We start from the raw sequence: 14,130 nt of genomic DNA, 5'->3' as shown, positions 1-14,130 counted from the left end.
TCACTGTTGATGTGTAGATAAATCTGGCAGCAAATTTGCACAATGGAAGGTTGCAGAAACGACAATGAGATAAATAGTCAACTAATCTGTTTTTGGTAGTGTTATGTCTACCTCGTATTGTAGTGGAGAACATAGATGATAGATAGTGTTGGAAACCTGAACTTAATTACATTTTAACATTATCAGTTTGCTTGTATACATATTAAATAAAAACGATGTAAGCAATAACTGCACCAGACACTGTCAGTCAAACATTCATAAGTTTCAGACAACAAGATTCTCTTTGATGTATTGATCTGGCTGGCCTAGAAAGGCAAAAAAAAAGTTTCAAATGGGTGAAAGGGAAAACTGAGAGCAGTCAAATGACTCTGCTGACAACAGGCTTCACCATGGGCAAAACTCCACAAGGATTCAGGTATAGGTAACAAAGGCAGACATGAGGATTTCAATAGGAGATGGGCTGAGATGGGGGTTTCTATTGTTGAGGTGAAGAGGACATGGGATTAGTAATTCAGCTTGAGGTATAAAACAATACAAAAATAGAGGACAGTTTAAATCAACCTGAGACAATGGCTAGGGAGCAGAAAGAAATTGATGGAATGAGTTTGCAAAGGAGAAACAAAGATAATTACTTTGGTCTTTGAAATGTTTAACTGGAGGAAATTGTAGTTCATCTAGTTGAAAAACTAGTAAGAAGTCTTACAACACCAGGTTAAAGTCCAACAAGTTTGTTTTGAATCACGAGCTTTCGGAGCACTGCTCCTTCCTCAGGTGAATGAAGAGATGGGTTCCAGAAACATATATACAGACAAAGTCAAAGATGCAAGACGATACTTTGAATGCAAGTCTTTGCAGGTAATTAAGTCTACAGGTTCAGGCGGAGCAACTGGAGAGAGGGATAATCACAGGTTAACGAGGTGTGAATTGTCTCAAGCCAGGACAGTTGGTAGGATTTTGCAAGCCCAGGCCAGATGGTGGGGGGGTGAATATAATGCGACATGAATCCAAGGTCCCAATTGAGGCTGTACTCATGTGTGCGGAACTTGGCTATATGTTTCTGCTCAGCGATTCTGCGTTGTCACGCGTCCTGAAGGCCGCCTTGGAGAACGCTTACCCGAAGGTCAGAGGCTGAATGCCCTTGACTGCTAAAGTGTTCCCCGACTGGAAGGGAACATGCTTGCCTGGCAACTGTCGCGCGATGTCCATTCATCCGTTGTTGTAGCGCCTGCATGGTCTCACCAATGTACCACGCTTCGGGACATCCTTTCCTGCAGTGTATGAGGTAGTCAACATTGGCCGAGTCGTACGAATATGTACCACATACCTGATGGGCGGTGTTCTCACGTGTAATTACCTGCAAAGACTCGCATTCAAAGTATCGCCTTACATCTTTGGCTTTGTCTATATATATGTTACTGGAACCCACCTCTTAATTCACCTGAGGGAGGAGCAGTGCTCCGAAAGCTCGTGATTCGAAACAAACCTGTTGGGCTTTAACCTGGTGTTGTAAGACTTCTTACTGTGCTCACCCCAGTCCAACGCCGGCATCTCCACATCGAGTTGAAAAACTAGGCTGACAGCAAAAAGGCAATGCAGTGTTCACAGAGGTAGTGCAATCATTTGATACAGGAGGAGCTTGGCCCCATGGGCTGGATTTCATACTCCCCTACTAGCGAATTTGAAGGTGGCATGGAGACTTCTAAAATCCAACGGCCGGTCTGCCTGCTGCCTACCCGACAACCACCAACCTATATGAAGTATTATGAGATGCGACGGTTGGGTCAGGCAACTCACCTGACTTTGAGCAGTTTGACATTGTGAAGTAGTCAATTAATGGTCCTTAAGGGCCTATTTCCACCACAATCTTTATTTTACCCATAGTGGGGCCAGACCCACACCATGCAGGAAGCCTGGCAGCTTTAGCTGTGTAGGCTACTATCAGGCAACATGAGCCCCTATGACCCATCAAAAACACTCCTCCACCTTGTCATCCCCCCTTTTAATCCTGTCCCTTGCTTCTTGAGCCCAGTCCTCATCCCCTCACCTACTTCTCTGAGACCCCTGACCTGGTCTTAACTGGGCTCCACAGCATGATGGAATTCCCATGTAGCCTCTAGAATGGACACCATGTCCATTTGGGGCTGCTGGGACTACAGAACTAGCAAATTGACCAGCTTCTCCCTAAGGCAGGACTTCCTCAAGAGATTGGGGTGGATGCCTTGCGTTAAAGCAATTAGCGCTGCTCCCAGTTTTAGATTGGTGTGTGGCAACCCACAAGATCATGGCAGGCTCACCCATGACTCTTTAGCCATGGGACAAATCCATGGTGCCCCATAAAATTCAATTTCATGTCTTTGGATGTTGTTGCCCAAGAGGCAGCATGTAAATTAACGGTCCGCATCTAACATATCTGTTCTCTCCATAGATGCTGACTGAATTTTTAAATGTTTCATTATTTTCCATGTTTGGATAGATACAGGCAGCACGGTGGCGCAGTGATTGGCATTGCTGACTCACGGCGCCGAGGTCCCAGGTTCAATCCCGACTCTGGGTGACTGTCCGTGTGGCGTTTGCACATTCTCCCCGTGTTTGAGTGGGTTTCACCCCCACAACCCAAAGATGTGCTGGCTAGCTGGTTTGGCCACACTAAATTGCCCCTTAATTGGAAAAAACGAATTGGATGCTCTAAATTTATATATTTTTTTAATGTTTTGATAGATGCATTATACACTCAATATCACTTCTGGTAGATAATACCAGATGTGATTGGATGAGCGGAGATTCACCAGAACAACCCATGAGGTAGCACAGTGGCACAATGGTTAGCACTACTGCCTCATAGCACGAGGACCCGGGTTCAATTCGGGCTTCAGGTGACTGATTGGTATTTGTACTTTCTCCCTGTGTCTGGGTGGGTTTCCTCCAGGTGCTCCGTTTTCTTCCCACAGTCCAAAACTGTGCAGGTTAGGTGCATTGACCATGCTAAATTGCCCCTTAGTGTCAAAGAAATGGTAGATAAAGTTACGGGGCTGGGACGGGGAAGTGGGCCTGGTAAGGTGCTATTTCAGAGGGACGGTGCAGACTCGATAAGCCGACTGGCCTCCTTCTGGACTGTAGGAATCCTATGATTCTATGAAGTTTCATTGCAATTGAACTTCCAGTAAAGTGCTGAGAATAGGAATTCCTATGGAGATTCCTATAGCACAGCCAAATGTATGTGAGAAAAACAATTAATGACAGACATTAATTGGAGATGTGACAACAAATGAAGTGTTACATCCACACTGATGATTATTCCAGGGTCTGATTATCCCAGGATGCACATTTACAGAGTATGATTCACCTACCTGGGCATGCTCAGGAAGAGCTGTCTTCAGCAAATTATGCTTATTGCTCCAAGCTGGTTTCTAGCAAATGTTACATATACAGAAAACACACAGTGTGTATGACAGCATTAAGCCCCTTTTCCATGTAGATTTGGGGTGATTTGCCAAGTAGATTTGCCAATTCCGCTGCCCCAATATCTAACAAAATCAATGTTTGGCTGCTCCAAGCGCTGATGGCAATGCAGCTCACAAACATTAAAATATCAACACCCATCCATAGCACCACTCTCCCTCCTCCCAACCAATATTAAACACAAACTAAAAGTAAATGAAGGATTACCTATACACTACTATACTACTGCATTCTATATAACTCTTTCAAGTGAAATATTAAACCAATGTTCTGTCAACCTTGTTATGGGCCAGGGTTTAGAGAACCCCAAAGTGTATCAAGGAGTTCACCTGACCCACAACTTTGAATAGATTGTGGTATGGGGAGCACACGGCCCACTCTATAGGTGTGGTACAGCAGAAATGGAAAAGTATTTTTCAAAGCAAAACAATGTTTATTCTATGAACTCAAGTTAACCTTTTTAAAACATACAGTGAACATCTTAACAACCATCAATTCAAATACAGCCCCCAAAGAATACAACACTAAGTAATGCTTACGCTGTCCTTTTAACATCCAGAAGACTTACAAAAGAAACCTTTTAACAGAAGCACATCAGGTTAAAGTCACTACTGAAAACATTTACAATTCTGAATTCACCAAATGATGAAGAGATAGTCTTTTCATGGCAAAGAGATCAACAGTACAGCTGCTCAGTCTGGCTTCAGCTCCCACACTGAAAACAAAACTAAAACACACCCTGCAGCAAACAGCCTAAAACGAAAGTAAAAACTGACAGACAGCCCAGCTCTACCCACACTCTGACATCACTGCAGTAACATGAGCAGCCAAACATGTCTTCAAGCGACATTCTCATGACAACCTTCACAGGCTTATATAAAATATTCAATAGTGATATTTTGAAAAAGAGAAGGACAGTTATCCATATTGCCCTGCTCAATATCCAGTCAACATTACTAAAAAAAACAAATTGTCTATTAATTATTGTTGTTTGTGGGGAGCTTGCTGCATATAAATTGACTGCTGCATTTTCTATAAAACAATAATGACTACACTTCAAAAGTACTTAACTGTTTTAAAGTACTTTGGGATGGCCTACAGTTATGAAAGGTACCACATAATGCAAATTATTTCATTAACCTGTGTAATAACAACAGATACACTCAAAACTGTATTTCCATTCACTAAAAAGCAGATGCCATGCAGTAAAAACTAGATGTCAGGCTCTAAAATGCAAACCCCAAACATAAAAATCAGAGTAGATATTTTTTTGATGTCCCTACACTATCAGAACTTTGGAAGGAAGAAATCTTTCTAATGCCTGCCTAAGCCACAATCCTGGTCAATTTCCTGAGGAGGTTCACCACCCTTTGATTTTGTTCCTTCGTCAATATCCGCATAGCCACTGCCCTTTAATCCCATGGGCTTCAATTTTCAAATAAACTATTATGTACTTGGTCATATATCTTTTAAAGGTTCATTGGCACAATATGAACCAGACGACAATCGTCCATGATGTGATTTGGTGCCAAAAGCACATAAATCCAGCAACTGTAGTCCAGTCAGCCTAATATCAGTGCTGGGGGAGGTCTTGGAGACATTAGTATGGGACAAAATAATTTGTATCATGTGGAAAAAAATTATGTAATTAATGAAACACAGCACAGATCTGTAATGGCAAATTGTGTTTGACTCAATTGTTTGAGTCCTTTAATGAAGTAACAGACAGGGACAATTGTCATCTGGTTCATATTGTACCTATGAACCTTTAAAAGATATATGACCAAGTACATAATAGATTTATTTGCAATCACCCAGTCCTCTAGCACAGAGTTTTTTAAAGTGTGCAGCAGGGCGGGTCACGGGCTGGTGTCGTGAGGGTCACAGAGCGACCGGTCGCAGTCTTCTCGCAGCAGTCCCAATCACGGGAGAAGCACCCAACATCAGCTACCAGCATTTTTATTATGAATGGCAACCATTTCAATAAGTCAAAATTAGGTTGAGTGCCGTCTACCAGCCAAAAGCGGCAGCAGTGAGCAGGTCACATGCCCTGCACATACATTTGGCGTCAAAAACCCACTATGTACGTGCTTTTGGCACCAAATAACAGAGGAGAGCTTCTTCCATTTTCTGGTAGCTGGCAAGCAAGGCAAGAGGACTGTAAAAGTGAATAATTTACTTACAAGTAAGAAACGGCCAGAGACACAAATAGACAGTCCACCTACTGTACGGTATCTCACATCTGAATGTGCTGGAAAAAGCTGCTGAGGAGAGTCCAGGTCAGGACAGAGCAGTGTTAGCTTTAGCTCTGTACATAGCTCCAGGGCCTCTGGCTAACAGCCGACAAAGAAGAAACTTAACTCAGGAACAAAGCAGTGTAAGGATGGTTTCTTGAGGTATGGATTTGTCAATTGTGCCAATGCAAATAAGGATGGAAAGCCCGTGTACGTTATATGCAAAGAGGCAAATGAGAGGAAAGTTTCAGATTTTAAGAGTAGTGGTGAGTGAAAAATTCCTTTTGAGGTTGAGACCCCAGAGTCAGTTATTAACTTAAAATTGACCCCAAATGAAAAGACTATGCTGCTGTACCTTGTCTGTGACAGCACATTAACAACTCGTCAAAAGTCCATGACGGTGTCAGCATTCTGGAGTAACATCTCCCAGGAGTATCCAGTGCTGAGTAAAGCATTTTGTTGCTTTTGCCTTTCGCGACGACCAACATGTGCAAGGTTCAATTTTCTGCTCACACAAAGGTGAAGATAGCACAAAGGAACTGGCTGGTCTGCTCTTGATATGCTCATTGCCCTCTCCTCTTGTGAACCTGATTGGAGTGAGATGATGAGGCCCAAGCAGGCTCCCCTTTTACATTAAAGGTACGTGAATGTGGCGCGTTTCGCAAAGGTTGGCCAGCGTGGGTCGCAAAGATCAGCCGGAGTGGGTCCCGATGGTCAGCTGGTTGGCAAAAGTGGATTCCGGGAAAAACAATTTGAAAAATACTGCTCTAACACCACTCACATATCTGAGGAGGTTTGGAATATTGTGGCCACAGCCTCCACATTTCCCGCCTTACTTCCCTAAGCAATCTCGAATGCATCCCATATGAATTGGTGACATTTCTACTCACAGTTTTGCCTATATTTTAAGTATTTCATCTTTATCTCTTTACACTCAATTCAATTTTTCTATTATCTTCTTTATTGTGACATTGGCAGCATCCTTTTCTGAAGTAAAGACAGGTTCAAATTGCTCATTTGGCAGCCATGCACTCTGCCTCCACACAACCACCTTTATGGGCACTAATCAGCTGCACCTATCTTTTAACTAAGCTTTTACTATTGTAACAGTGAATCTCATGTATAACCTTTTGACACCTAAAGCACAGTTTTCCTGAATATGCTTAAAACTGGACACAATATTCTAAAATAAAAGCAAAGCACTGCAGATTCTGGAGATCTGAAATGTTTTAAAAATAGAAAGTGCTGGTAAAAAGCAACAGATCTGGCAGCATCTGCGAGAGAGAAATGGAGTTAAAGTTTCAAGGCCAATGTGACTGTTCCTCAAAGTATTTTTATTGCACAATATTCTAACTCTGGCCTAACTGGTCTAATCCAATAAATGGAAATTTGGTGTTTTCTCTCCCCTTGGCGAATCCAAAGCAGTTTATCGGACACTGGCTCCAGAATTGCAAACTGGCAAATGACATAGATTAGGACAAATAAACAATATATTGTTAGGCTCAGATGTGGGTAGCACAGTGGTTAGCACTACTGCCTCACAGTGCTATGGATCAGGGTTTGATTCTGGCCTTGGGTGACTGACTGTGAGGAGTTTGCATGTTCTCCGTGTCTCCTATTGCATGGAGATCCTCTGGGTACTCCGGTTTCCTCCCACAGTCCAAAGATATGCAGGTTAGGTGGATTGGCCATGATCAATGCATGGGGTTGTGGGGACAGGGGGAGAGTAGACCTAGGTAGAGTGCTCTTTTGGAGGGTCGGTGCTGACCCGATGGGCCAAATGGCCTCCTTCTGCATTGTGGGGTTTCTATGTATCTGTTTTTTAAAAAGATATTGTGATCAGTACCTATTTTATGCCACATTTATGACATATTTGTTTTTCACTTTGAGACCAAAACCTAGAATTTGCTGCTAAATGCGTTCATCTGATATTAATTTTAATATTATTTTAACAAAGACCACAAGGGTCACAAAAGTAAGCAGAGATGAGGAAGGCCAATTGGCCCATCCACGTTAACATCCCACAGAAAACCACAATCCCTATTTCACAACATCCAGCTTGCTCTCGAATGACTTCACCATTCTTTTGCCTGTTACCTTACATAGATTACATAGATTACATAGAACATACCTGACCCAATTAGCTTTTCAATTTTGTGTGAAATGCTTCCTGACATCAGCCCTTATCTCACTTGTTCTAAATGTGTGCACATGCCACTTTGCCCTGCGGTTTAACATAGGCACTATGTTCAAATAGTCGCGAAAGAAATAACGTACTAATATCATCAGGGGCCATTTCTAAGCTCAACAAAAAGCCTTGGTGTCAGTCCCTGCTCAGTACGAACAACGCTATTAAGTTGTCTGAAAGTTTTGTGGTCAGTCGCCAGCTCACACACACAGACTTGCGGGTGCTGCCTGACCGGGAAGAGACTTGAATATTTTTAGACGGATGTACGATGACTCATTAGCATTGTATCAAGAAGAGTAGCAGAATTACGCTGGTGTTTCATTTATCTCAGTCAATATCACGAAAATATTTGGGACATCCTGAGGCTGTGAAAAGGACTGCGTTAAATGCAAATGATTGGTATTGTGGTATTTCTTACAGGTACTCCATTTAACTAATTACCACAGCACATCTGATTCAGTATTCTAGTTTGGGATGTACTCTCATCTACATAAATCCACATCCTGGTAAACATATAACAAGGTGTGGAAAATGAAGCAAATAAAGGTTTAAAATTCGAAGTTTTCTGTGGAAGCTTGCTCCTGACCCCACCCCCTGTTCATGGTGTGCAGTCTAACAAATATAACGAGTTGTTGCGTGCTATATGACAGCAATGTGGCTGGGTGTGTGCCTTCTGCAGTCGAAAGCTGGTGCTCATTGTAGTTCAGCAGTTTAAGGATGTGGTCTGCGAATTTGCATTTTACAATGGTCGCTTAATGTGTTGCTGGGTGCCATTATATTGCACAACAGTAGTCTGATCTGTTGCTGTGTGCGTGGCGAAGGGAGTTGCAGCAGTTGGTTGGGTTGCTGTGTGCGTGTACATTGTACAGCGGCCCTTTGATGGCTCTGAGATGCATGTGCGGCGCTCTGTGATTGACCTAGGGCCTGGCTGGGCGGGTCCCGCTGAGTGACGCGCACGCTCTGCACGGCGCTCACACGGCTATAGAGTTACACTGCAGTCAGGGGGAGCTGTGGGAAAGAGGAAAGACTCTGGCACCGATCCCAGCGCTGCAAAACTCTCCATCGGAACTCCAGCAACACAACAATACTACTGCAAACACTGATCACTCAATACAAACACTCAATTCTCTCATATATCGAAGTGTAATGACCGCTTCTATTTCGCACTTTTAAAAAAAACAGTGCAGTCCAATATTTTGATCTGTGTAACGATTGGCAAGTTTACAATATAATACGGTTATGTTTTTATTGTTCCCGCCGTAAACATTTACATCTCACTTATTTGCACAGGTAATAGATCCATTGATACAAAGCACAAATTGAATAGCCAAACGCCTTGTCATTATATTTTACGTGGTTTGCATTTTGCTGTTTAACTTTTTTAGACAATAAAATAGCTCCTACCTGCTAAAGTAACCAAGATGCTTGACAAATGTAAATATTGTATTCTAATTGCATCTGCTCTCGTCTCCGGCAGTGCCTTCTTTAAATTACTTCAGTTTTCAACATGAAAGTTGGCGTGCTCCACGTCTTGATTTCAGTCTGCAGCTCAGCATGCTGCGCCGGCTCCTCGTTTCTTAACTGCCCCCATATAGAGGTTGCATCTTGATTTTTATCGCGGCTTTGTCTGTACTCGTGACTATGAATTTGTTGTTCTACGGCCTACAATTTCAAACTGGGAACGCAACACACTACAGTGAGCCGTAAACACGTGCTTTGATCAGCGCTGGGAAGAGGCCGTTTGATGTCAGATTATTTGACCCTCAAGTTACTGCGAAGCTTTGTTTTTAAGAGCTGGCGACAGATCTGGTGGAGGATACCTTGACTCCCGAACTGCCCTGGGATCTCAGTAATTGCCAGTCATTGTTACAGTTATTCTGGGAACAGTCGCCTTTTGTAGAATCCGTGACCAGTCAACAGCAACACGTGTCTTCTCGACCGGAGGCCACCGCTGAACCCTAACTACAAATCTTACCATGAGTAACGGCCGTATCCAAGCACTTTGCTCCCAATTCACACCAAGAGTCTGATTTCAAAATACTAATGCTATTTAAAGGGCCATTTCTTAGACGGCCATTAGAACGATTCTGGCAACCACTAAATATGTACCAAATTAATATATTTCCAGACTTTATTTTTAAATGACGCTAAATTTACTTTGATTACAACCCCCTCCCCAAATGCATTGACACTAAGGCGCCTTTTGTTGACATCACGTGTCAGAGTGAACAGGGCAAGCCCTTAATCCATCTCCTTGCTCCAAAAACAAATTCAAATTAAATCCAATTCATGGTCCCCACAAGAGAGGCATACTGGATCCAAGCTGACAAGAAAGGGCATTGCGCCTAGTCTTGGACTTGATCTGACGCTTGATCTTGGCCAAAAATCTTGTGATGACTTGGTTTGTGACGATGAGAGAAAAATGTATGTGCTCATCGATTTCTTTCTTGTTAAGTCTTTGAGCTTTTAGCTCATGGACAGTTAAGGTTGGAAATATTGGGTTTTGTTGCAAGTATCATTACAGATCTTGGTGTATCCCAAAGAAGCTTATAATTAAATGCTTAAAATGTTTGATTCGCAAGCTCAAAATTATTGAAATAAATATGTCTTAAGCTTTTTGCTTGTGGCACTGTATGCATGCGGGGCTTTTCAATGCAAAGCAATAAACCGGTGTCCAATCATGAAAGGCTTATGACCACATCCTCTTCTCTTTACTGATATTTCCTGAGTAATATTCTTATATTTTTGTTAAATAAATTTAGCGTACCCAATTATTTTTTTCCAATTAAGGGGCAATTTAGCGTGGCCAGTCCACCTAACCTGCACATCTTTGTGATGGGGGGGGGGATAAACCCCACACAGACATGGGGAGAATGTGCAAACTCCACACAGACAGTGACCCAGGGCCGGGATTTGAACCCGGGTCCTCAGAGCCACAGTCCCAGTGCTAACCACATGCTGCCCCGTAATAATCTTACATTGAGTAGATCAGTACAAGCTTATGTTTCATAATCAATGAATACAATTTTGTCATCCCATTCTAATTCATTTTGAGCAATTTGCCGAATGTTTCTGGCCAAATGCAACAGTAACTTTTCTCCTGCTCTGAATGTAATTGTAATGTGAAAGTATTGCTGAAATATTATGTGGTGTAATCGTTTATTTTTCAATGAAGATCGTCTGTGTTGTAAATCAGCTTTCGGGCAGTTTGGAAAACTATATATAATGCTTCTTTCGGATAACTGACTTTGTTCAGATGCTTAGGAAGTAAATGGTCCATATATGCAGGATAAAATTTAATATTTGTTGTGATAGTTGAGCATACACCAACGGGGAAAATCAAAGGTCCCATGCTGATTAATGAAGATTAAATATTGCATATATCATGATCCCAGTTGATAAACAGGAAGATCCCAGAATAGAACCCTGGCTCAAAAGACTGTAACTTTTACTTTTTGAATAGAAGGTGGAGGAAGAGTCATGTGATCGCTAATTTATTTTAAAAGGAAAAAAATATATATTAAGCATGAAAAGTTGGATTATTATTCAATACTCCTTTCCTTCCTCCCTTAGCTTAACAATTACACACAGATTGCAATATTAACAAGATTTACAAAGTACATCTTAAATTTCAATGGTCTCATTATCACACAAAGTCCCTTTTAAGCACACAAGATGACTGTGGTAAGACACACTCCTTTCTGAACCCAAGTGAATGTCTATGGATTTCCCCTCAAAATCCCCCCAGATGATTCTTATACTGTGAATCACCTTGTCTCACTGAACTCCGGCTTCCACACAAGTGATTTCAAATTATGTTTTCAAAAGTCATATTTTCAAATCTTCTTTTAAATTAGTTTTTCCTGCCCCTGATTCCATCAAGGCTTTGCTTTCAGGTTCCACACCTCTTCCTTCAGATTTCCTTTGTCGTAACGACTTTCACACAAACTCTGAGGTCCAGCCACCGTTTTCCACAATTATTTCAAAAAATGTCTCCCAGACTTTATGTAATTTTTAACAAACCTTAGCACTACAGCAGATATCTTTGTGGCCTCTCACGATCCAATGCTTTTTCAACTCTGTGTCTTTACTGAACAGTAATCTGTTGTGGTTCTGGTTCCCAGTTTCCTCTGTTCCATTAACTTGGAAACTTTTCTTAATTTCTCTAGTTACCTCAACTACCTGGACTTTAGATTTCTAGCATCCGTTTTCTGAACCATCACTGCATAGTGGAGGTTAGTTATCTAGTTGGCTGGACGGCTGGTTCATGATGCGGAACAATGCTAACAGCATGGGTTCAATTCCCATGCAGGCTGAGGTCATTCATGAAGGCCCCGCCTTCTCAATCTTACCCCTTGCCTTACTTAGGTGGTAAACCTAAGGTTAAATCACCACCAGTCAGCTCTCAAAGCGGAGACCTGCGTATGGTCCTCTGGGACTATGGCGATATTTACATTATTCCATAGAATGGCTTTTATTCCTTAGTAAGGCGGCACAGTAGCTAGCACTGTTGCTTCACAGCACCAGGGTCCTGGGTTTGATTCCCACTTGGGTCACAGACTGTATGGCGTCTGCACGTTCTCCCGTCTCTGCGCGGGTTTCCTCCGGGTGCTCCGGATTCCTCCCACAAGTCCCGAAAGACGTGCTTGTTAGGTGACTTGGACATTGTGAATTCTCACTCTGTGTACCCGAACAGGCGCCAGTGCGGCGACGAGGGGATTTTCACAATAACGTCATTGCGCTGTTAATGTAAGCCTACCTGTGACAATAATAAAGATAATTATCCCTCTCGCAAGGCTGAGATAGATGTTCCCTCTTAAGTCTTCTGAAGCTAACTTCTTCTAGCAAATCTGTGAGAGCTGCCTTCTCTCTCACTTCCTATTTCTAACTGTAATCAAATTAGTAAAACAAACAGTTAAAAGATTCTCCACTGTACAAGGCCCCAATTTACAAGCAACGACTGCTGGTTCATTTACCCTTCACTCTGTAGCCCTCTCTAAGCACAATAGAATCACAGTTGGAATTGAAACCAACCCCACACATACAAACACCGTTGTCCAGCACGAATGTAACCCTTCTAGACACAGAAACATTAAATTAAACCCATTTAAAACTATACATTATTTCTAATGTTTACCAATATGAATATAAATCCCTTTAATCTACTATTGTTTTCCTAACACATAGCAATACAAAGAAACTGTTAAATGTAGTTTTCACCTGATTAACCTTTATCTACTGTCTGAATTAACCGATGACTGCTTTTACATTGCACCGTAGATAATCGCCTGGGAGGAGTATTGTGCATCCGACATTGAATGTAATTATTTAAAACAAATGTATGCAGGCACACTGAAAAAGAGTAACATCTTGAAATTAAGGAATTACAGTTTGTCAGAACATTGTTATCGAATGTGTGACCCTCGTCGTTTAATTGTGGACACCCTGGTACCTAAACACCGCCATTTATCACTGGGAGGAAATATTACCGGAACATTGTTTAACCTAAGCAAAATCCCCGTCCAATCTTCGAAGTCCTTCAGTTATGTATATATTTAATACGTAGACGATTTTTTGAAGTGAGTTATTTCATCTATTTAAAAATGACAAATGTTTATCTATTTTTAGATCGTACTAAATCCCAGCAGGTATATTTAAGGGATTGCAGTTGTAAGTTTTTGAAAATCGCTTTTCTCGCTATTATTTTTTAAACTAACTGCCTTCCAATTGAGTTCTAATGACCGACTATTGATCCTTTTATTTGCTATCAGATCAGATGCATCAACATTCACAGAAATAGCGCTAATGTATGCAGGATTGTGCCTAGCTCGAAATTAAAAACTACAACGAAACATCATACTGTAACAAAACTGTGAGAGGCTTTTCCACTCGCAGTCCTCCGCGCGAAAAGAAAATACAAGTGCTGCGTAAACAACGGCTTGGTACCTGCCCTCCCGCTGTCTGTAAATGTTGTGTTGCACAAAACACCAGCAGAGTAATGAGGTGTGAAATAGGCCAACCTCCACCTCACAGGTGGCAGCAGCACGACAAACACAGGAGATGCCCAACATTCAATACAACCCTCGGGCTGAGAGACAGCACATACATTCGGATAGCCCAGTCCTCGCCACTGCGTTCAAATATTATCGAAATGTCACGAGGTCAACAGGTTGGATCCGGGGTTGCTGTCAAAAAAATTACACATCTCTTGATCCTGACTCCACTGCGTATTGATCCGTGAAGTGACAC

Source organism: Scyliorhinus torazame, chromosome 4, assembly GCF_047496885.1.
Source record: "Scyliorhinus torazame isolate Kashiwa2021f chromosome 4, sScyTor2.1, whole genome shotgun sequence".
Lineage (NCBI taxonomy): Eukaryota > Metazoa > Chordata > Chondrichthyes > Carcharhiniformes > Scyliorhinidae > Scyliorhinus > Scyliorhinus torazame.
This window is presented reverse-complemented; position numbering follows the sequence as displayed.